This window comes from Salmo salar, chromosome ssa18 (assembly GCF_905237065.1).
Source record: "Salmo salar chromosome ssa18, Ssal_v3.1, whole genome shotgun sequence".
Lineage (NCBI taxonomy): Eukaryota > Metazoa > Chordata > Actinopteri > Salmoniformes > Salmonidae > Salmo > Salmo salar.
The window spans coordinates 32096027-32122111 of NC_059459.1; positions in this window are offsets into that span (position 1 = coordinate 32096027).

Sequence of the window (26085 nt, forward strand, 5' to 3'; positions counted from 1 at the left end):
TGTAGAGGTAAACCAGCATGATGTAGAGGTAAACCAGCATGATGTAGAGGAAAACCATTAGAATGTAGAGGAAAACCATTAGAATGTAGAGGAAAACCAGCATGATGTAGAGGAAAACCAGCATGATGTAGAGGAAAACCATTATAATGTAGAGGTAAACCAGCATGATGTAGAGGTAAACCATTAGAATGTAGAGGAAAACCAGCATAATGTAGAGGTAAACCAGCATAATGTAGAGGAAAACCAGCATAATGTAGAGGTAAACCAGCATGATGTAGAGGAAAACCATTAGAATGTAGAGGAAAACCAGCATAATGTAGAGGTAAACCAGCATAATGTAGAGGTAAACCAGCATAATGTAGAGGAAAACCATTATAATGTAGAGGCAAACCAGCATAATGTAGAGGAAAACCATTATAATGTAGAGGAAAACCAGCATAATGTAGAGGTAAACCAGCATAATGTAGAGGCAAACCAGCATAATGTAGAGGAAAACCATTAGAATGTAGAGGAAAACCAGCATAATGTAGAGGTAAACCAGCATAATGTAGAGGCAAACCAGCATAATGTAGAGGAAAAACATTAGAATGTAGAGGGAAAACATTAGAATGTAGAGGTAAACCAGCATAATGTAGAGGTAAACCAGCATAATGTAGAGGAAACCAGCATAATGTAGAGGAAAACCATTATAATGTAGAGGAAAACCATTATAATGTTGAGGAAAACCATTATAATGTAGAGGAAAACCATTATAATGTAGAGGAAAACCAGCATGATGTAGAGGTAAACCATTATAATGTAGAGGTAAACCAGCATGATGTAGAGGTAAACCAGCAAAATGTACAGGAAAACCATTAGAATGTAGAGGAAAACCAGCATAATGTAGAGGCAAACCATTATAATGTAGAGGAAAGCCATCATAATGTAGAGGAAAACCATTATAATGTAGAGGTAAACCAGCATGATGTAGAAGAAAACCATTATAAAGTAGAGGAAAACCAGCATAATGTAGAGGAAAACCAGCATAATGTAGAGGCAAACCAGCATAATGTAGAGGAAAACCAGCATGATGTAGAGGAAAACCATTATAATGTAGAGGTAAACCAGCATGATGTAGACGAAACCAGCATAATGTAGAGGAAAACAAGCATAATGTAGAGGAAAACCAGCATGATGTAGAGGAAAACCAGCATAATGTAGAGGTAAACCAGCATGATGGAAAAGCATGATGTAGAGGAAAACCATTAGAATGTAGAGGAAAACCATTAGAATGTAGAGGAAAACCAGCATGATGTAGAGGAAAACCAGCATGATGTAGAGGAAAACCATTATAATGTAGAGGTAAACCAGCATGATGTAGAGGTAAACCATTAGAATGTAGAGGAAAACCATTAGAATGTAGAGGAAAACCAGCATGATGTAGAGGAAAACCAGCATGATGTAGAGGAAAACCATTATAATGGGAAAACGCATAATGTAGAGGAAAACCATTAGAATGTAGAGGTAAACCAGCATAATGTAGAGGTAAACCATTATAATGTAGAGGAAAACCATTATAATGTAGAGGAAAACCAGCATGATGTAGAGGTAAACCAGCATAATGTAGAGGCAAACCAGCATAATGTAGAGGAAAACCAGCATGATGTAGAGGTAAACCATTAGAATGTAGAGGAAAACCATTATAATGCAGAGGAAAACCAGCATGATGTAGAGGAAAACCAGCATGATGTAGAGGAAAACCAGGATGATGTAGAGGAAAACCATTATAATGCAGAGGAAAACCAGCATGACGTAGAGGAAAACCAGCATAATGTAGAGGAAAACCATTAGAATGTAGAGGAAAACCAGCATGATGTAGAGGAAAACCAGCATAATGTAGAGGAAAACCAGCATGATGTAGAGGTAAACCAGCATGATGTAGAGGAAAACCAGCATAATGTAGAGGTAAACCAGCATGATGTAGAGTTAAACCAGCATGATGTAGAGGAAAACCAGCATAATGTAGAGGAAAATCAGCATGCTCTTGTCGTGACTTCTTTATCATCAGGCTACGATGATTCATGTGACATAAGGACTACATAATTGAAGGAAACCGTTACGTCACTGTGCTCCACTCTCTGACTTCTACTTATTAAGTCAGATATGTTAGTCAGACAAGACCATTCTATTAAAGAACTACCCTCAGTTAGCCTGGGTGTGGCACGAGAGCAGAAACTCTCTCTCTGTCTTTCTCTCTCTCTCTCTCTTTCTCACTCTCTCACTCTTGCGTTCTCTCGCTCTCTCTCGCTCTATCGCCATCTCACTCTCTCACTCTACCTCTCCCTCTCTCTCTCCCTGTCTATCTCTCTCTCTTGCTATCTCTCTCTATCTCTCTCTGAAAACACGAGAGTGGGAGAGAGAAGGTAGATCAGAGGAGGGAAAGGGACCATTATAATGCGTTGAGGCATGCATTGCAATTGTTAGAAGTTCAAACGTGGTGAGAACAGAAATACGAAGAGCAAGGAAGAGCCAGTTATGCTGATGAAAATGGGTACAGTATGTTCCTGCATGAATCAGAGAGGCTAAAGTTGAGAGAGACATGCGGTCAGAGGAAAGAGAGGAGAAGAAAAATCAGATGGGCAGATGGTATCGAAGGTGCTTTGATCTTCCAGAGCCTTGAAGTAATGGTGATGGGTCTCTTTTGACGAGGAGAACATAAAATGGCTAGGACACTTTGAATGGTCTCTATTTGATGTCATTCTTCTCATGCTTCTCATCAGGGTGGGAGAAATAAAGATGGGCGGCTACAGATATCTTAGACAGCCTTTGTCTCAGTCTGTGTGAAGAGCACTAATCAAAGACTTGAGGGAATGAAAGAGTCTTTGATTAAAGACAGTCCTGACCCCTGACCCCTGAATCATGATGAAGAGACACACTGATGAAAACATGAGAGGTGGTGATTTACACATCAGACTGAAGGTTGAACTGTGTGTGTGTGTGTGTGTGCGTGCGTGACATAGCTGTGAGTGAGGCCATTGAACGAAGGTCAGCCTCATCGACTCGTCTCATCGTCTGATGAGAAGATGTTGTCCACAGTTTAAGTGAAACTGGAAAAAGAAGGGGGTTTTATAACACCTGTTTACAATAATATTCTTCTCTCATGTTCACTCCCCTCCCCCTCCACACTGTATCTCTCCATTTCATCCTTTGTTCAAGCACTGTATCAGCTTACTTTGTATTTGTAAGCCTACAATAACAACAACAACAATAACAACAGCAGTGTGAGGAACAAGCGGGGAAGGAAGATATCTCTAATCACAGTGATCTATCTCTCCTATCTCTTTCTTTGTTCTCTCATTCAGCCTAGCAGTGGTGTAACATCACACCATTGTGTTCTGTCAGAGCAGTCTGACTGTCAGAGCAGTCTGATTGACAGCGCTAGGCTACAGGATATACAGTGACTGATTGGTCGGTCTGTCACCGCACTAGGCCACAGGATATACAGTGACTGATTTGTTGGTCTGTTACAGCGCTAGGCCACAGGATATACAATGACTGATTGGTCGGTCACCGTGCTAGGCTACAGGATATACAGTGACTGATTTGTTGGTCTGTCACCGCACTAGGTTACAGGATATACAGTGACTGATTGGTCAGTCTGTCACAGTGCTAGGCTACAGGATATACAATGACTGATTGGTCGGTCTGTCACAACGCTAGATTACAGGATATACAGTGACTGATTGGTCTGTCACAGCGCTAGGCTACAGGATATACAGTGACTGATTTGTTGCTCTGTCACAGCAGTAAGCTACAGGATATACAGTGACTGATTGGCCGGTCTGTCACAGCAGTAAGCTACAGGATATACAGTGACTGATTGGCCGGTCTGTCACAGCAGTAAGCTACAGGATATACAGTGACTGATTGGCCGGTCTGTCACAGCAGTAAGCTACAGGATATACAGTGACTGATTGGCCGGTCTGTCAAAGCACTAGGTCACAGGATATACAGTGACTGATTGGTCTGTCACAGCACTAGGCTACAGGAAATACAGTGATTGGAGTCCTCCTGTGGTAAATTCAATTGATTGGCCACACACCTACACACCTATATAAGGTCCCACAGCTGACAGTGCACAGTGCAAAACCTGCTCCAGAACGCTCAAGACCTCAGACTGGGGCGAAGGCTCACCTTCCAACAGGACAATGACTCTTAGCCCACGGCCAAGACAATGCAGGAGTGGCTTCGGGACAAGTCTCTGAATGTCTTGAGTGGCCCAGCCAGAGCCTGGACTTGAACCCGAATTAACATATCTGGAGAGACCTGGAAATAGCTGTGCACAACGCTCCCCATCAAACCTGCTTTATCATTATGGGGTATTGTGTGTAGATTGATGAGGGGAAAAAACAAAGGCTGTAACATAACAAAATGTGGAAAAAGTCAAGGGGTCTGAATACTTTCCGAATGCACTGTAATTATCTCTGATGTGCCAGTGCCTCTCATTTCAAATCGACTCATCTGACCGACACCATGAACATTATCAAGCAAAAATAGCTTCATAAATACAGGGAATGAGGGAATGGAGTTTACGTGTTACTTTTCTCTGGGGGTTGTGAAGAGAGGGAGCATGCCTCATCTTTACTCCAACAACAACACTGCTACTGTCAAAACTCTTCTAAGTCCTCTGGGAAAAGTTAGTTAATTCCTAAAATAGTTTAGTTCTGTCTGAAACCAAACCTCCTAAAAGCCCTGTTGCTCAACACATAATCATGTGAAAAACAACTTAAGGAAAGGGGGATACCTAGTCAGTTGTCCAACTGAATGTATTCAACTGAAATGTGTCATCCGCATTTAACCCAACCCCTCTGAATCAGAGAGGTGCAGGAGTCATTTAACCCAACCCCTGTGAATCAGAGAGGTGCAGGAGTCATTTAACCCAACCCCTCTGAATCAGAGAGGTACAGGAGTCATTTAACCCAACCCCTCTGAATCAGAGAGGTGCAGGAGTCATTTAACCCAACCCCTCTGAATCAGAGAGGTGCAGGAGTCATTTAACCCAACTCCTCTGAATCAGAGAGGTGCAGGAGTCATTTAACCCAACCCCTCTGAATCAGAGAGGTGCAAGAGTTATTTAACCCAACCCCTCTGAATCAGAGAGGTGCAGGAGTCATTTAACCTAACCCCTCTGAATCAGAGAGGTGCAGGAGTCATTTAACCCAACTCCTCTGAATCAGAGAGGTGCAGGAGTCATTTAACCCAACCCCTCTGAATCAGAGAGGTGCAGGAGTCATTTAACCCAACCCCTCTGAATCAGAGAGGTGCAGGAGTCATTTAACCCAACCCCTCTGAATCAGAGAGGTGCAGGAGTCATTTAACCCAACCCCTCTGAATCAGAGAGGTGCAGGAGTCATTTAACCCAACCCCTCTGAATCAGAGAGGTGCAGGAGTCATTTAACCCAACCCCTCTGAATCAGAGAGGTGCAGGAGTCATTTAACCCAACCCCTCTGAATCAGAGAGGTACAGGAGTCATTTAACCCAACCCCTCTGAATCAGAGAGGTGAAGCAGTCATTTAACCCAACCCCTCTAAATCAGAGGGGTCAGGAGTCATTTAAAACCCTCTGAATCAGAGAGGTGCAGGAGTCATTTAACCCAACCCCTCTGAATCAGAGAGGTACAGGAGTCATTTAACCCAACCCCTCTGAATCAGAGAGGTACAGGAGCCATTTAACCCAACCCCTCTGAATCAGAGAGGTACAGGAGTCATTTAACCCAACCCCTCTGAATCAGAGAGGTGCAGGAGTCATTTAACCCAACCCCTCTGAATCAGAGAGGTACAGGAGTCATTTAACCCAACCCCTCTGAATCAGAGAGGTGCAGGAGTCATTTAACCCAACCCCTCTGAATCAGAGAGGTGCAGGAGTCATTTAACCCAACCCCTCTGAATCAGAGAGGTGCAGGAGTCATTTAACCCAACCCCTCTGAATCAGAGAGGTGCAGGAGTCATTTAACCCAACCCCTCTGAATCAGAGAGGTGCAGGAGTCATTTAACCCAACCCCTCTGAATCAGAGAGGTACAGGAGTCATTTAACCCAACCCCTCTGAATCAGAGAGGTGCAGGAGTCATTTAACCCAACCCCTCTGAATCAGAGAGGTGCAGGAGTCATTTAACCCAACCCCTCTGAATCAGAGAGGTGCAGGAGTCATTTAACCCAACCCCTCTGAATCAGAGAGGTGCAGGAGTCATTTAACCCAACCCCTCTGAATCAGAGAGGTGCGGGGGGGCTGCCTTAATCAACATCCACGTCTTTGGCGCCCGGGGAACAGGTGGTTAACTGCCTTGCTCAGGGGCAGAACGACAGATTTTTACCTTGTCAGCTCAGGGATTTGATCCAACAACCTTTCGGTTTAAAGCCCTTCACCCTGCTGTTTTTGTTATAATTTAGGTTAGAAAATAGAAAAGTACCTCAGTGCAGTAACCATCTCCCATTTACCTCAACATCACATCACAGTGGTAGCCTACAGGCGTGTGCAGTACATCATGTTTGTGTAACTGAGAAGGTCCTCTCACCGGCCCTCAAAATCCACCAGTTACATACGTGGACATGAAACCACATTACACTCCACAATCTAAACCAGAAGGTGTGTGTGTGTGTGTGTGTGTGTGAGTGAGTGAGTGAGTGAGTGAGTGAGTGAGTGAGTGAGTGAGTGAGTGAGTGAGTGAGTGAGTGAGTGAGTGAGTGAGTGAGTGAGTGAGTGAGTGAGTGAGTGAGTGAGTGAGTGAGTGAGTGAGTGAGTGAGACAGAGAGAAAGAAAGAGACAGAAAGCAGAAATATCCCACGTCATTAATATTTCCATTTGATCTCTCTCCATCTTCATATCCTCACATGCAGGTATATTGGACTGAACCCAGGCTACATCCCAGATGGCACCATATTCCCTTTATTGCACTTCTGACCAGGAACCGATCTGGTCCAAGGTAGTGCACTATGCAGGGAATAGGGGGCCATCTGGGATGCAGCCTTCTGCCTCTGTCCTGCCACTGGAATATGCATTATATTGATTCAGAGACATTAAACGAAAGAGAATTATAATGATGCATGTTATTTGCCCCAATATCTAGATGCACTGGGGGGCAGTCCCTATAGTAATAGATGGTTGATGCTTGCGGTTGCCTTTATGTACAGTATTCTGCATCTCTCACAGACAGTAATAATGCAACGGAGAGACCAGATCGTGCTGATACCAAACCAAAGTGGACTTCACTGCACACTGAACATGTAAAGGAAGAGACAAGATAGGAGTGTTTTACATTTGTCACATCCGTGTGTAGTTGGAATGTATAAGAGCTAATCATTTGATGGTTTGGGTGTAATCTCTCTCTCACAGACTCATTCTCTCTCTCTGTCTCTCTGTCTCTCTGTCTGTCTTCTCTCTCTCTCTCTCTCTCTCTCTCTCTCTCTCTCTCTCTCTCTCTCTCTCTCTTTCTGTAAATGAACTGAGTTGAGCCTCCATGGTGATGGACCAATTACCTCCCCTCTTTCCTCCGGCACACAGGGAAGCAAATATGCAAAACAGACCTTTGTGAGATTTTTAGATTCAGAATGATTTCCCCAACCAGCCATGTGGGAACTATGGAATATGGAGGCTTAGACAGTCTATAACAGAGAGATCACTAGGGGAGTTATTGGAGGCCAAAACAGTAGCAAACCTCTGGTAGAGAGGCCAAAACAGTGAGACTACAACGTGCTCCCTCTGGTAGAGAGGCCAAAACAGAGAGACTACAATGTGATCCCTCTGTTAGAGAGACCAAAACAGTGAGACTACAATGTGATCCCTCTGGTAGAGAGGCCAAAACAGAGAGACTACAATGTGATCCCTCTGGTAGAGAGGCCAAAACAGTGAGACTACAATGTGATCCCTCTGGTAGAGAGGCCAAAACAGTGAGACTACAATGTGATCCCTCTGGTAGAGAGGCCAAAACAGAGAGACTACAATGTGATCCCTCTGTTAGAGAGACCAAAACAGTGAGACTACAACATGCTCCCTCTGGTAGAGAGGCCAAAACAGTGAGACTACAACATGCTCCCTCTGGTAGAGAGGCCAAAACAGTGAGACTACAATGTGATCCCTCTGGTAGAGAGACCAAAACAGTGAGACTACAACATGCTCCCTCTGGTAGAGAGGCCAAAACAGTGAGACTACAATGTGATCCCTCTGGTAGAGAGGCCAAAACAGAGAGACTACAATGTGCTCCCTCTGGTAGAGAGACCAAAACAGTGAGACTACAATGTGATCCCTCTGGTAGAGAGGCCAAAACAGTGAGACTACAATGTGCTCCCTCTGGTAGAGAGGCCAAAACAGAGAGACTACAATGTGATCCCTCTGGTAGAGAGGCCAAAACAGTGAGACTACAATGTGATCCCTCTGGTAGAGAGGCCAAAACAGAGAGACTACAATGTGATCCCTCTGGTAGAGAGGCCAAAACAGTGAGACTACAACATGCTCCCTCTGGTAGAGAGGCCAAAACAGAGAGACTACAATGTGATCCCTCTGGTAGAGAGGCCAAAACAGAGAGACTACAATGTGATCCCTCTGTTAGAGAGACCAAAACAGAGAGACTACAATGTGATCCCTCTGGTAGAGAGGCCAAAACAGTGAGACTACAATGTGATCCCTCTGGTAGAGAGGCCAAAACAGTGAGACTACAATGTGATCCCTCTGGTAGAGAGGCCAAAACAGAGAGACTACAATGTGATCCCTCTGGTAGAGAGGCCAAAACAGAGAGACTACAATGTGATCCCTCTGGTAGAGAGGCCAAAACAGTGAGACTACAATGTGATCCCTCTGGTAGAGAGGCCAAAACAGTGAGACTACAACGTGATCCCTCTGGTAGAGAGGCCAAAACAGAGAGACTACAATGTGATCCCTCTGGTAGAGAGGCCAAAACAGAGAGACTACAACATGATCCCTCTGGTAGAGAGGCCAAAACAGAGAGACTACAATGTGATCCCTCTGGTAGAGAGGCCAAAACAGAGAGACTACAATGTGATCCCTCTGGTAGAGAGGCCAAAACAGTGAGACTACAACATGCTCCCTCTGGTAGAGAGGCCAAAACAGAGAGACTACAATGTGATCCCTCTGGTAGAGAGGCCAAAACAGTGAGACTACAATATGATCCCTCTGGTAGAGAGGCCAAAACAGAGAGACTACAATGTGATCCCTCTGGTAGAGAGGCCAAAACAGTGAGACTACAATGTGATCCCTCTGGTAGAGAGGCCAAAACAGAGAGACTACAATGTGATCCCTCTGGTAGAGAGGCCAAAACAGTGAGACTACAATGTGATCCCTCTGGTAGAGAGGCCAAAACAGTGAGACTACAATGTGATCCCTCTGGTAGAGAGACCAAAACAGTGAAACTACATGTGATCCCTCTGGTAGAGAGGCCAAAACAGTGAGACTACATTATGGCCCCTCTGGTAAAGAGGCTAAAACAGTGAAACTACATCATGGCCCCTCTGGTAGAGAGGCTAAAACAGTGAGACTACATCATGGCCCCTCTGGTAGAGAGGCTAAAACAGTGAGACTACATCATGGCCCCTCTGGTAGAGAGGCTAAAACAGTGAGGCTACATCATGGCCCCTCTGGTAGAGAGGCTAAAACAGTGAGACTACATCATGGCCCCTCTGGTAGAGAGGCTAAAACAGTGAGACTACATCATGGCCCCTCTGGTAGAGAGGCTAAAACAGTGAGACTACATCATGGCCCCTCTGGTAGAGAGGCTAAAACAGTGAGACTACATCATGGCCCCTCTGGTAGAGAGGCTAAAACAGTGAGGCTACATCATGGACCCTCTGGTAGAGAGGCTAAAACAGTGAGACTACATCATGGCCCCTCTGGTAGAGAGGCTAAAACAGTGAGACTACATCATGGCCCCTCTGGTAGAGAGGCTAAAACAGTGAGACTACATCATGGCCCCTCTGGTAGAGAGGCTAAAACAGTGAGGCTACATCATGGCCCCTCTGGTAGAGAGGCTAAAACAGTGAGACTACATCATGGCCCCTCTGGTAGAGAGGCTAAAACAGTGAGACTACATCATGGCCCCTCTGGTAGAGAGGCTAAAACAGTGAGACTACATCATGGCCCCTCTGGTAGAGAGGCTAAAACAGTGAGACTACATTATGGCCCCTCTGGTAAAGAGGCTAAAACAGTGAGACTACATCATGGCCCCTCTGGTAGAGAGGCTAAAACAGTGAGGCTACATCATGGCCCCTCTGGTAGAGAGGCTAAAACAGTGAGACTACATCATGGCCCCTCTGGTAGAGAGGCTAAAACAGTGAGACTACATCATGGACCCTCTGGTAGAGAGGCTAAAACAGTGAGACTACATCATGGCCCCTCTGGTAGAGAGGCTAAAACAGTGAGACTACATCATGGCCCCTCTGGTAGAGAGGCTAAAACAGTGAGACTACATCATGGCCCCTCTGGTAGAGAGGCTAAAACAGTGAGACTACATTATGGCCCCTCTGGTAAAGAGGCTAAAACAGTGAGACTACATCATGGCCCCTCTGGTAGAGAGGCTAAAACAGTGAGGCTACATCATGGCCCCTCTGGTAGAGAGGCTAAAACAGTGAGACTACATCATGGCCCCTCTGGTAGAGAGGCTAAAACAGTGAGGCTACATCATGGCCCCTCTGGTAGAGAGGCCCCTCTGTTAAACAGCATAATAAGACGGATGGAAACAATATAATTTATGCATGTTGATGACGTCAACAGCAGGGTTGTGGACAATTCCATTTCAGTCCAGTCAATTCAGCTAAGTAAACTGAAATGCCATTGCCATCGGCAAGGAACATTTTAATGAGTGACTTGAGTGGGAATTCACTCCAACCCTGATTAACAGTTGAGTTGTGTGGCAGCCTGCCAGTTCTAAGACTAAGAGTGTTTTCCTGTTGTTTTGGTCATACATAACACATTAACCCCCCCCTCTAGAGAGAGAGAGAGAGAGAGAGAGAGAGAGAGAGAGAGAGAAAGAGAGACAGTGAGAGAGAGAGAGAGAGAGAGAGAGAGAGAGAGAGAGAGAGAGTGTGTGTGTGAGAGAGAGAGAGAGAGAGAGAGAAAGAGAGAGAGAGATAGTGAGAGAGAGAGAGAGAGAGAGAGAGAGACAGAGACAGAGACAGAGAGAGAGAAATATTGAAATTTACATGATTTTAGAGGAGACAAAACAAGCAACAAACAAAGAAGATAGGCTTTTGAAAAAGTAACTATTTTTCATAAAATTGTAGTTATCTTAGCTAGCTGAATTGTTTACCAGTTGCTAAGCAGTTGCTAGGGACTCTCCTGGAAGAAGCTAGCTAGCTAACAAAGAATAACAAAGAACATCTGGTTAACAGAAGAAAAGAAAGGACAGAAGAAAAAAGACATCAAACAGTTCCCTAAAGACACAAGAGACAATAATACAAGAAACAACGCTTCTATTGCAACATTGTAGCCAACATCACCAGCGTTGCTATGGAAATTGTTTACCCACCAGACATCCAAACAGAGAAAGCTAAGAAAAGTTTCAAAGGTTTGTTGATGGGACAGAACCATGAATGCCTGTTTGCAGATCTTACCAGTTGCAAAACAAGAGCAAATGTAATTTTCAATACCAAACGAGGGCACATGTGGAAAAGGGTTATTTGCAACCATTTCCTTTCTCAAAAAAGAGAGGCATCAGCCAAGGATGTCAGATCAGCATTTTTGAAGAAGCTGACCAGAGCAACACGTATCAAACAGTAAACTTATATAATAATGGAACTGTATTGATACAAGTCAATGATTCAAGCCTCCAGGCTTTTGAGAATAGGTTTTCTACCCTAAAAGCAGAAGCTGAAATCATCTCAGAAACGGAGGAAAAAGTCAAGGAGGGAGATGGAGAAAAGCAGGCCCCAATGGTCTCTGTGACCCAGCAAGAAGCCCTCAGTGTCCCTCTACCTACCTCACCTGCAGCAGACAGCGCCAAGGACATGCCTACAACACCAAGAACACCTACTATGCAACGTTTCCACAACACCCTCTCTCTAGTCGAAGCAGAGGTCATAGAACTCAGAGAGAACACGCTTCAAGAGGAGGACACTGTCCAAAAACTAAAAGAAGAGATGAAACAGTTCAGGGAGGAGAGAAGAGCATCTATTAGAGCATCTAAATAGAAAGCAGAATGGACAAACTGAGTCAGACAAATGATGACCTCAGAGACCTTCTGAGCACAACAAGAAAGGAGCTAGAACAAAGAGAGAGGTACATTGACACGCTCAACCAGCAGCTAGTCATTATGTCCTCTGCATCTAGAGAACATGTCGACCAGCTTGGCATAACACAAGCAGAACTTGAGATCAGCATGGCCTCCACCACACAGCCTGATGACACTGCACCAGCCTACCAGTCTGCTCCAGCCCAGATCAGCCAACCAGCCTACCAGTCTGCTCCAGCCCAGATCAGCCAACCACCGTCCCAGTCTGCTCCAGCCCAGATCAGCCAACCAGCGTCCCAGTCTGCTCTAGCCCATGTCAGCCTACCTGCTTCCCAGTCTGCTCCAGCACAGTCTGCTTCAGCCCAGGTCAACCTACCAGCCTCTCAGTCTGCTCCAGCCCAGGTCAACCTACCAGCCTCTCAGTCTGCTCCAGCCCAGGTCAGCCAACCAGCCACCCTGTCTGCTTCAGCCCTGGTCAACCTACCAGCCTCTCAGTCTGCTCCAGCCCAGGTCAACCTACCAGCCTCTCAGTCTGCTCCAGCCCAGGTCAGCCAACCAGCCACCCTGTCTGCTCCAGCCCAGGTCAACCTACCAGCCTCTCAGTCTGCTCCAGCCCAGGTCAACCTACCAGCCTCTCAGTCTGCTCCAGCCCAGGTCAACCTACCAGCCTCTCAGTCTGCTCCAGCCCAGGTCAGAATACCAGTCTCCCAGTCTGCTCCAGCCCAGGTCAGAATACCAGTCTCCAAGTCTGCTCCAGCCCAGGTCAGAATACCAGTCTCCCAGTCTGCTCCACCCAGACAATCACCCAAAACTGCAATCCTTATTGATTCAAATGGGAAGTTCTTAGTCCAGGAAAGATTATTCCCTAGACACCAGGTGTATAAGTTCTGGTGTCCTACAACTGACAGTGCAATGCAGCTACTCAGTCAGACCAGGGTTGACACCCCCGACAACATCATCATCCACACTGGCACAAACCACCTTCATGCCAAAGGTGAAAATGTATCTGGGGCAGTGAGAAGAGTGGCAGAACGGGCACAGGCTATGTTCCCAACAACCAATATAGTTGTGTCCACCCTCCTACCAAGAAAAGACTTCCCAGGACAGTTGATGGACAATATAAATCAACAGATCACTGTGGACTGTGCCTCACTGCTCAACGTCAGAACGGCTCACCACCCCACTCTGACATGTCAACACTTATACCATAATGTACATCTGGATCAGGACAGTATCACAACCTTTGCCAAGGACCTAAAAGATGCAACACTTGGCAGGGACCCACACACCCATCACCCCAGCAACAGAGGTCCCCCGTCCCACATTCGGAAACAACAGTACCTCCACCATCCCCAGGAGAAAAGAGCCAGACACGGCTTATTACAGCACAGCTCTACTAGACCAGGCCCAACACAGCACTGATTTACCAGACCAGACCTGCCTCAGGACAGCACAGCTCTACTAGACCCAGCCCATCACAACACAGCTCTACTAGACCAGGCCCATCACAACACAGCTCTACTAGACCCAGCCCATCACAACACAGCTCTACTAGACCTGGTCCATCACAACACAGCTCTACTAGACCAGGCCCATCACAACACAGCTCTACTAGACCCGTCCCATCACAACACAGCTCTACTAGACCCGGCCCATCACAACACAGCTCTACTAGACCCGGCCCATCACAACACAGCTCTACTAGACCAGGCCCATCACAACACAGCTCTACTAGACCCGGCCCATCACAACACAGCTCTACTAGACCCGTCCCATCACAGCTCTACTAGACCAGGCCCATCACAACACAGCTCTATTAGACCCAGACCCATCACAACACAGCTCTACTAGACCAGTCCCATCACAACACAGCTCTACTAGACCAGGCCCATCACAACACAGCTCTACTAGACCAGACCCATCACAACACAGCTCTACTAGACCCGTCCCATCACAACACAGCTCTACTAGACCTGGCCCATCACAACACAGCTCTACTAGACCAGGCCCATCACAACATAGCTCTACTAGACCCGTCCCATCACAACACAGCTCTACTAGACCAGGCCCATCACAACACAGCTCTACTAGACCAGACCCATCACAACACAGCTCTACTAGACCTGGCCCATCACAACACAGCTCTACTAGACCAGGCCCATCACAACACAGCTCTACTAGACCCCATCACAACACAGCTCTACTAGACCAGGCCCATCACAACACAGCTCTACTAGACCAGGCCCATCACAACACAGCTCTACAAGACCAGGCCCATCACAACACAGCTCTACTAGACCAGACCCATCACAACACAGCTCTACTAGACCTGGCCCATCACAACACAGCTCTGACCACTACTCCAGGATTGGACAGAACACTGTCCTTCAGAGAAGTACACCACATGATGCAGTCCACACATGTGTCATTCAGATCATCAGCCTACATATGCTGAGGTAACCTCTGGCAAAAGACACCTAGAACAATCAGAGATAGGAGAGGTGCGCCAACTACTGCAACTAATATGCAGACTACTGAGCTAGACAGACCCTTTAATTCACACACACACACACACTCTCACACACACACACACACACACACACACACACACACACACACACACACACACACACACACACACACACACACACACACACACACACACACACGGTTGCAAATTGCATTGTACTTATTTTTTGTGTAATCTTATTCATTTGTTTACAACTATTCTATGTATGTATGTATGTATGTATGTATGTATGTATGTATGTATGTATGTATGTATGTACGTACGTATGTATATATATGTATATATATGTATGTATGTATGTGTGTATGTGTGTATATAAATATTATTATTATTTAGGTTTTTTTCAATGTACTTTACTCAAACCAGTGAATATCACTTATTATAAATGAGATCATTAACTATCAGCTCTTGGAATATCCAGGGCCTATACTCTTCACATTTTGGTTATAAAACAACAAATCCAGAATTGATTAAAAACATCAAGGGACAGGACATCATAATCCTACTGGAAACATGGTGTCGTGGAGACATAGATACTCAGTGTCCCTCAGGCTGTAGAGAAAGTTTACTACCATCAATCAAACATAAAAATGTTAAACGGGGCCGAGACTCAGGTGGAATCATCATTTGGCATAAGCAGGACTTAGCCCTGAATTAAATGAAAAAGGGTACCAGTCACATTTGGCTAAAACTTAACAAAGGTACAATCTACTGTGACAATGACGTATACATATGTGCAGCTTACGCTTCTCCTTCAGATTCACCATATTATGATGATCAGTTTTTCGACAATCTCCTTACAGAAATCATTACATTTCAGGCAGAGGGTAAAGTGCTTCTTTGTGGAGATTTCAATGCAAGAACAGGTTCTGAGCCTGACTACACTGATGCGGGAGGTAACCACCACATATTTGGACACCCCTCCTTGTACAGTAGCCCTATTATAAATAATAGAAACAGTCCTGACCAAATACTGAACAAAAATGGGAAGGAGTTAGTGCATCTCTGTCGAGCCTTAGGCCTGTACATGCTTAATGGTAGAATCAGAGGGGACTCTTTAGGTTAGTTTACTTACTGCTCAGCTCTTGGGACAAGTGTAGACAATTATGCCATCACTGACATTGACCCCTCCTCCATTAGTGCATTCACTGTCAGACCACAGACACCATTGTCAGATCACAGTCAGATCAACGTGTTTCTGAAGAAATTAACCGGCAATACCCATTCAAAAAAACAGCCCAATAAACTCTACAACATAAACCAATCATACAGATGGGCTCCAAACAGTGCAGAGAGATTCATTGAAACATTGAACTCAATTGAAATGATGAACTCTATACAGTTTTTCAATAACTCACAATGCCAAAACAATAAAGATAGTGTCAATTCGGCTACTCAAAACATCAACTGCATATTCCAAAAAGCAGCATCGAAAGCAAATTTGAGAAAACCAAAGAAATGCAACATCAGAAACAAAAAACAAAATGTTTCTGACAAATGGTTTGATAATGAATGTAAAACAATTAGAAAACACCTAAGACAAATGTCAAATGAAAAACATAAGCAGCAAAACAACCCAGAGCTACGATATGAATACTTTGAAACTCTGAAACAGTATAAACAAACACTGAAATGCAAGAAATTGAATTATAGCAACATTGACACTTGATGTAATTGAAAACGCAATTGACCGAAATCAGTTCTGGGACATGTGGAACAATTTAAGCACAACAAAGCCACAAGAATTAGCCATAAAAGATGTAGGAATTTGGAAAACTTACTTTGATAATCTATACAAAAACATCCCAGAAACAGACTTACAACAGAACCAATTAAAAATTAAAGAAAATTGAACATCCTTGAATCAGTCATTAAAAACAACCAAAATCCATTAGATTACCCAATTTACATTTACATTTACATTTAAGTCATTTAGCAGACGCTCTTATCCAGAGCGACTTACAAAATGGTGCATCTAAATCTTTTAAGGGGGGGGGTTAGAAGGATTACTTTATCCTATCCTAGGTATTCCTTAAAGAGGTGGGGTTTCAGGTGTCTCCGGAAGGTGGTGATTGACTCCGCTGTCCTGGCGTCGTGAGGGAGCTTGTTCCACCATTGGGGTGCCAGAGCAGCGAACAGTTTTGACTGGGCTGAGCGGGAACTGTGCTTCCTCAGAGGTAGGGGGGCCAGCAGGCCAGTGGTGGATGAACGCAGTGCCCTTGTTTGGGTGTAGGGCCTGATCAGAGCCTGAAGGTATGGAGGTGCCGTTCCCTTCACAGCTCCGTAGGCAATCACCATGGTCTTGTAGCGGATGCGAGCTTCAACTGGAAGCCAGTGGAGAGAGCGGAAATAACCCAACAAGAACTAAATGAAAAGCTCAAATCTATTAAATCAAAGAAGGCTTGTGGTCTAGACAACATCAGAAATGAAATGCTGAAAAACAGCACACCTGAGTTGCAAAATGCTGTGCTTAAATTGTTCAACATGGTTTTAACTTCTGGCTGCTTCCCTGATGTCTGGAACCAGGGGCTCATCTCCCCTATCCACAAAAGTGGAGACAAATCAGACCCCAATAATTACAGGGGAATTTGCGAAAACAGTAACTTGGGAATGGTTTTCTGTGGCTTTTTGAATTCAAGAATTCAAACCTTTCTTCATTAAAAAAATGTAATAAGTAAATGTCAAATTGGCTTTCTCCCTAACCGTCGCACTACTGACCATATATACACCTTACACACACTAATTAATAAACACGTCCACCAAAAAAAAGAGGGCAAAATCTTTGCTTGCTTTATTGACTTTAAAAAAGCATTTGATTCTATTTGGCACAAAGGGCTATTCTACAACATTCTCCAAAGTGGGCTTGGTGGTAAGGTGTATGACTTAATAAAATGTATGTACACAGAAAACAAGTGACAAGCTGACACCAGCACTGCTTCAAAAGAAAGAATTAAAATATACAAAATCATGAACCAATCAAAGGACTCATATTTACAACATTGGAAAAACGAAACAAAATCCCAAAGCCAACTAAATTGCTATCTGACCCTAAACAGAGAATATGAATTGGCTGATTATCTCTACTCTGTCAGAGATATGAAGCAGAGACAGATCCTTACCAAGTACAGGCTGAGTGACTACCGATTGGCAATAGAAACCGGCAGACATACACTGCTCAAAGAAATAAAGGGAACACTTAAACAACACAATGTAACTCCAAGTCAATCACACTTCTGTGAAATCAAACTGTCCACTTAGGAAGCAACACTGATTGACAATAAATGTCACATGCTGTTGTGCAAATGGAATAGACAACAGGTGGAAATTATAGGCAATTAGCAAGACACCCCCAATAAAGGAGTGGTTCTGCAGGTGGTGACCACAGACCACTTCTCAGTTCCTATGCTTCCTGGCTGATGTTTTGGTCACTTTTGAATGCTGGCGGTGCTTTCACTCTAGTGGTAGCATGAGACGGAGTCTACAACCCACACAAGTGGCTCAGGTAGTGCAGCTCATCCAGGATGGCACATCAATGCGAGCTGTGGCAAGAAGGTTTGCTGTGTCTGTCAGCGTAGTGTCCAGAGCATGGAGGCGCTACCAGGAGACAGGCCAGTACATCAGGAGACGTGGAGGAGGCCATAGGAGGGCAACAACCCAGCAGCAGGACCGCTATCTCCGCCTTTGTGCAAGGAGGAGCAGGAGGAGCACTGCCAGAGCCCTGCAAAATGACCTCCAGCAGGCCAAAAATGTGCATGTGTCTGCTCAAACGGTCAGAAACAGACTCCATGAGGGTGGTATGAGGGCCCGACGTCCACAGGTGGGGGTTGTGCTTACAGCCCAACACCGTGCAGGACGTTTGGCATTTGCCAGAGAACACCAAGATTGGCAAATTCGCCACTGGCGCCCTGTGCTCTTCACAGATGAAAGCAGGTTCACACTGAGCACATGTGACAGACGTGACAGAGTCTGGAGACGCCATGGAGAATGTTCTGCTGCCTGCAACATCCTCCAGCATGACCGGTTTGGCGGTGGGTCAGTCATGGTGTGGGATGGCATTTCTTTGGGGGGCCGCATAGCCCTCCATGTGCTCGCCAGAGGTAGCCTGACTGCCATTAGGTACCGAGATGAGATCCTCAGACCCCTTGTGAGCGCATATGCTGGTGCGGTTGGCCCTGGGTTCCTCCTAATGCAAGACAATGCTAGACCTCATGTGGCTGGAGTGTGTCAGCAGTTCCTGCAAGAGGAAGGCATTGATGCTATGGACTGGCCCGCCCGTTCCCCAGACCTGAATCCAATTGAGCACATCTGGGACATCATGTCTCGCTCCATCCACCAACGCCACGTTGCACCACAGACTGTCCAGGAGTTGGCGGATGCTTTAGTCCAGGTCTGGGAGGAAATCCCTCAGGAGACCATCCGCCACCTCATCAGGAGCATGCCCAGGCGTTATAGGGAGGTCATACAGGCACGTGGAGGCCACACACACTACTGAGCCTCATTTTGACTTGTTTTAAGGACATTACATCAAAGTTGGATCAGCCTGTAGTGTGGTTTTCCACTTTAATTTTGAGTGGGACTCCAAATCCAGACCTCCATGGGTTGATAAATTGGATTTCCATTGATTTATTTTGTGTGATTTTGTTGTCAGCACATTCAACTATGTAAAGAAAAAAGTATTTAATAAGATTATTTCATTCATTCAGATCTAGGATGTGTTATTTTAGTGTTCCCTTTTAATTTTTTGAGCAGTGTATAAAGACATGGCTACCCAAAGAGGAGCGTGTATGTGGTCAATGTACGACAGGGGAGGTAGAGACAGAGATGTACTTTCTCCTTTACTGTGATAAATATTCCTCACAAAGAGATTCATTATTCACAGAAATGACTACATTTATTCCAAATTTTTACTTATTAAACCCAGAGGAAAAACTAAAAATACTCATGGGCGAAGGAGCAATGGCTCCTCTTGCAGCCAAATATGTATTTGCCTGCCATAGCCTGAGGGACACTGGATAATAACATCTGCATAGTAAGCAGTAACTTACTTATTATTACTATTATTGTTATTACTATTATTATTGTTGTTGATCATTCTAAATAGTAGTGGTATGGGTGGTAATGGTAATGATAGCAGTTTAGTGATGGGGGTGGTAGTAGTAGTGGTAATGATGATAGTAGTTGTAGTACTGATGTAATGGTGAAGATGACCGTTATTTAGTTATAAGTTGGTTATAGTTTCATTTTCCATATTTATATTTTTATATTTATTACATTACATTCTACTATTGACTGTTAACATTTTACTGTTATTATTTTTGTATTTATTTTTGTATTATTATTTACTGCCATTTTATATTGTTATTTGTTACTGTTTATAATTTTATTACAATGTATATTGTATACATTGTTAATTTGGCAATGTTGACACAATGTTTTTCATGCCAATAAAGCAGCTTGAATTTGAATTTGAATTTGAGAGAGAGAGAGATAGAGATAGATATATATATATATAGAGAGAGAGATAGAGGTAGGTAGAGAGAGAGAGAGAGAGAGAGAGAGAGAGAGAGAGATATATATATATATATATATATATATATATATATATAGAGAGAGAGAGATAGAGATAGATAGATAGAGGTAGATAGAGAGAGAGTGAGAGAGATAGAGATATAGAGAGATAGAGATAGATATCCGAGGGCTGAAGGAAGACCAAAACATAACTATATTGGGGCCAATCTCGCGTAGGAGCTTTACAACAACCCAAAGGAGCTTTACAATAAGCAATATGTCAATCACTTAATTCCAGGCCAATTAACAACCTTTTCTTTAGGACAGATAATACTCTAGCCATAGAAATACAATCACTAGAACAGATATAGCCCCTCCTTCCATTCTAGTGATTATATTTCTATGACTATAGCATTCACAAGGTCTTTCTGTGAGAAATCCCGCTCGGTGTTTTCCAGCTGTGTGTCAAACTGTAATATTACTGGCACCAGGATAGCAAACAGGCCCCTAAGACGTCTAACAGCTGTCTTCATGGGGAGTGGCGCTTTCATAAAGATCGTAGTTAACTCTCACTGGAGTCAAAACCCAGCAGGCAACACTGGTTTATAATGACTTCATTTCAACCAAACTAAAACTGGTTGTGTTTGTGAACTGGTTGGAATGACATGTGTAGTCTTGGTTGTAAACAGGTGAAAGCCACATCCTACATGTTTCCATCAGAGCTGGGCCAAATAATACAAAGTATTTCACTGCCCTGTTGGAGCTAGTGACATAAGACATGCTACTGCCCTGTTGGAGCTGGTAACATAAGACATTCTACTGCCCTGTTGGAGCTGGTAACATTAGACATTCTACTGCCCTGTTGGAGCTGGTAACATAAGACATTCTTCTGCCCTGTTGGAGCTGGTAACATAAGACATTCTACTGCCCTGTTGGAGCTGGTAACATTAGACATTCTACTGCCCTGTTGGAGCTGGTAACATAAGACATTCTTCTGTCCAGTCAGAGCTGGTAACATAAGACATTATTCTGCCCTGTTGGAGCTGGTAACATAAGACATTCTACTGCCCTGTTGGAGCTGGTAACATTAGACATTCTACTGCCCTGTTGGAGCTGGTAACATAAGACATTCTACTGCCCTGTTAGAGCTGGTAACATAAGACATTCTATTGCACTGTTGGAGCTGGTAACTTAAGACATTCTAGTGCCCTGTTGGAGCTGGTAACATAAGACATTCTTCTTCCCTGTTGGAGCTGGTAACATAAGACATTCTACTGCCCTGTTGGAGCTGGTAACATAAGACATTCTACTGCCCTGTTGGAGCTGGTAACATAAGATATTCTACTGCCCTGTTGGAGCTGGTAACTTAAGATATTCTACTGCCCTGTTGGAGCTGGTAACATAAGACATTCTACTGCCCTGTTGGAGCTGGTAACATAAGACATTCTACTGCCCTGTTGGAGCTGGTAACTTAAGATATTCTACTGCCCTGTTGGAGCTGGTAACTTAAGATATTCTACTGCCCTGTTGGAGCTGGTAACACAAGACATTCTACTGCCCTGTTGGAGCTGGTAACTTAAGATATTCTACTGCCCTGTTGGAGCTGGTAACACAAGACATTCTACTGCCCTGCTGGAGCTGGTAACATTAGACATTCTACTGCCCTGTTGGAGCTGGTAACATAAGACATTCTTCTGCCCTGTTGGAGCTGGTAACATAAGACATTCTACTGCCCTGTTGGAGTTGGTAACATTAGACATTCTACTGCCCTGTTGGAGCTGGTAACATAAGACATTCTACTGCCCTGTTGGAGCTGGTAACATAAGATATTCTACTGCCCTGTTGGAGCTGGTAACTTAAGATATTCTACTGCCCTGTTGGAGCTGGTAACATAAGACATTCTACTGCCCTGTTGGAGCTTGTAACATAAGACATTCTACTGCCCTGTTGGAGCTGGTAACATAAGACATTCTACTTCCCTGCTGGAGCTGGTAACATAAGACATTCTACTGCCCTGTTGGAGCTGGTAACATTAGACATTCTACTGCCCTGTTGGAGCTGGTAACATAAGACATTCTACTGCCCTGTTGGAGCTGGTAACATAAGATATTCTACTGCCCTGTTGGAGCTGGTAACATAAGACATTCTACTGCCCTGTTGGAGCTGGTAACATAAGACATTCTACTGCCCTGTTGGAGCTGGTAACTTAAGATATTCTACTGCCCTGTTGGAGCTGGTAACTTAAGATATTCTACTGCCCTGTTGGAGCTGGTAACATAAGACATTCTAGTGCCCTGTTGGAGCTGGTAACTTAAGATATTCTACTGCCCTGTTGGAGCTGGTAACACAAGACATTCTACTGCCCTGTTGGAGCTGGTAACATAAGACATTCTACTGCCCTGTTGGAGCTGGTAACACAAGACATTCTACTGCCCTGTTGGAGCTGGTAACTTAAGACATTCTACTGCCCTGTTGGAGCTGGTAACATAAGACATTCTACTGCCCTGTTGGAGCTGGTAACATCAGACATTCTACTGCCCTGTTGGAGCTGGTAACATTAGACATTCTAGCAAGGTCCACAGTCCACTCTATCAAAAATCCATCAATAGAAACTAGGTCCAATTTAGAAGGCTTTTACTGCAATGGCTTTCACCTGGCAGACCCACCACTGGTTCCTTTCTTCCAAATAGTTTATTTCAGTACATTGATAAAAATGAGTTAGTGTCCAGGAATTGGTTATGTAAGGTTGTATCGATCGCAGAGAACTTGGATAACCAACTTGGATAACCAGCTTGGATAACCAACATGTTACAGTAAGAAGACTGTACACAATGCACTGTCAATATGGATTTAATGGGACTCCTCAGTGCTCCTCCTCAGTGCTCTCTCTTCCTTCCAGCACTCTTTATTTTCATTCTGTTTGGTCTTGTCTGCCTGAACTCTTGTCTCTAATCCTTTTATAATAAGACCCAGTGCTGAGCACAGAGCAACACACACACACACACACACACACACACACACACACACACACACACACACACACACACACACACACACACACACACACACACACACACACACACACACACACACACACACACACACACTAGCCTGCTGTTCAGTCCAATGCATGTGAGAATATGAAAGATGGAGGGAGAGAGATCAAATGGCAATATTAATGACGGGGAATATTTCTGCTTTCCCTCTCGCTCTCTCCCTCTCTCACTTTCTCTCTGTCTCTCTCTCTCTCGTTCGCACACACACACACACACACACACACACACACACACACACACACACACACACACACACACACACACACACACAGTGCTGAGAATCACATTGGTCTGCAGACTGAGAAGTCAGTTGGTGTTCTATTTAAAGCTGTGTCAGAAGGAGATTGCTCTGATTGGCTCATTTCGTCTGGCATTATGAATACTGAATAGGCCTACTGAATGATGATCTATGACCTCAATTCTATTCTATTCACTTCCTTTATCCTTGAGGGGAACTATAGAACCTGTTCTCTATCTCCTGTGAGTTCTAGAATGTAGAGACCTGTTCCTATATATCGTCACAGCCAGGAAACAACACAATCCTACGTCTACCCGGGCCAGTACAGCATCTCAAATGTTTCAGAAGATATTGTTGGATTGTGTCTGAAGTTGACGTGTACCACAATGAGAATTGATTATGGTCTTGCATCTGGGAGTTTCTAACTGAGAGGAGAGGCACTATGCAAGATGAACTTGATCCCTCCGTCTTGGAGCGGAGACACACTGAATCTAAGTCCCAAATGGCACCCTATTCCCTATGTAGTGCACTACTTTTGACCAGGCCTCATAGGGTTCTTGTCAAAAGTATAGCACTAAATAGGTAACAGGGTGCCATTTGGGCAGAGACCACACTGCCGATGAGGGGTGTTGACCTGCCTACCTATTGATGACTGGACTGCACTTTTTTGCTAGAGTAAGCATTGGTTCCCCTGGCCTCTCCCCGCAGGTTCACACACACACACACACACACACACACACACACACACACACACACACACACACACACACACACACACACACACACACACACACACACACACACACACACACACACAAACACACACACATATACCCCCCTACCAACACACATACACACCCTCCAATCAATGCAACAAAAAAATCTTTAAAATAAACACCACCCTGCCAGCCGGGCCGTTGTACTTCTGTCACTCGCTGCAGTCCAGTCCAGACAGGAGCCCAAAGGATGCCGACGCAATGCAGGGGAGAGAGCAGCACAGAGCAGGGGGGAACTACGGGACTGGGACCTACGCTTACGGACAACGACGATTACGGACAACGACCATACCAGGGCCATGCAAGGTACCTGGACCACTACTCCACTCCTACTTCTTAATGCCCTACTCCTTTAGAGTGTTGTAGTCCTCCAGGATAGTACTGTATGTTTCACTTTTCATAGTGTTGTAGTCCTCCAGGATAGTACTGTATGTTTCACTTTTCATAGTGTTGTAGTCCTCCAGGATAGTACTGTATGTTTCACTTTTCATAGTGTTGTAGTCCTCCAGGATAGTACTGTATGTTTCACTTTTCATAGTGTTGTAGTCCTCCAGGATAGTACTGTATGTTTCACTTTTCATAGTGTTGTAGTCCTCCAGGATAGTACTGTATGTTTCACTTTTCATAGTGTTGTAGTCCTCCAGGATAGTACTGTATGTTTCACTTTTCATAGTGTTGTAGTCCTCCAGGATAGTACTGTATGTTTCACTTTTCATAGTGTTGTAGTCCTCCAGGATAGTACTGTATGTTTCACTTTTCATAGTGTTGTAGTCCTCCAGGATAGTACTGTATTTGGGTTAACTAAAGTGTTACCGTGTTCTTCATCTCACTTTTGAATGACAGGTTTGACATTCATTAATGTTAGTGTAGTAAATGTTTTTTCTGAGTTCATATTTGAAATGTGTTCATGTTTGAGTTCATATCTGAAATGTGCAGTAAGGTGGTTTACCTACAGTAAGGTGGTTTACCGCGAGTTGCCTTTGACATCTCCCGCAGCAGTACTCATATTGCTTTCATTACATTACAGTTGGATGGATGGATCTGATTGACTTTAGTCAGTCTATAACCATCTGATTTTCCCTTCATGTTTTGGAGCGATAGAGTAACAGAAATAACAGTATACAGTCTTACACAACACAATCAGTAGATTTCGAGACGTTTAGCAGTGTCTAGCAGGAGTTCTGATCTAGGATAAGTTTGACTTTTTAAATCATAATGAATTAGATTATATGGAGAGGGGGAAGCTGATCCTGGATCAGAACTACTCTGAGAGGCTCTATCTCCCTAAATCCCTAGTCTTCCTGTCCAATAGTTTGACATACACTATCAATTCAGGTCCCCTGGCGCCCTGACATTAGGTTGATCTTCTGCCAGTCAGTTTGCGGATGGTAGAGCCACTAGCCAGTCAGTGTGATAATAAATAGTGGAAGGCCAGAGGGATATAGAGGGCTTAGGGGGCCAATGAATTACTGGACTGCCCTGGGAGGGGCTTGAATCGTGTCCCAAATGGCACCCTATTCCCTACATAGTGCACTACTTTTGACCAGAACCCCGATAGGGGCTATGTATGCAAACCGTGTCGGAGCGCCAAGTCTAGGACCTAAAGGCTCCTTAACAGCTTCTACCCCCAAGCCATAAAACTGCTAATCAATTAATCAAATGGCCACCGGACTACTTTATTGTCCCCCCCCCCTCCACCCACCATTTGTTGTGTACACTGCTGCTACTAGCTGTCTATTGTCTAAGAAATATTAACTTTACCCC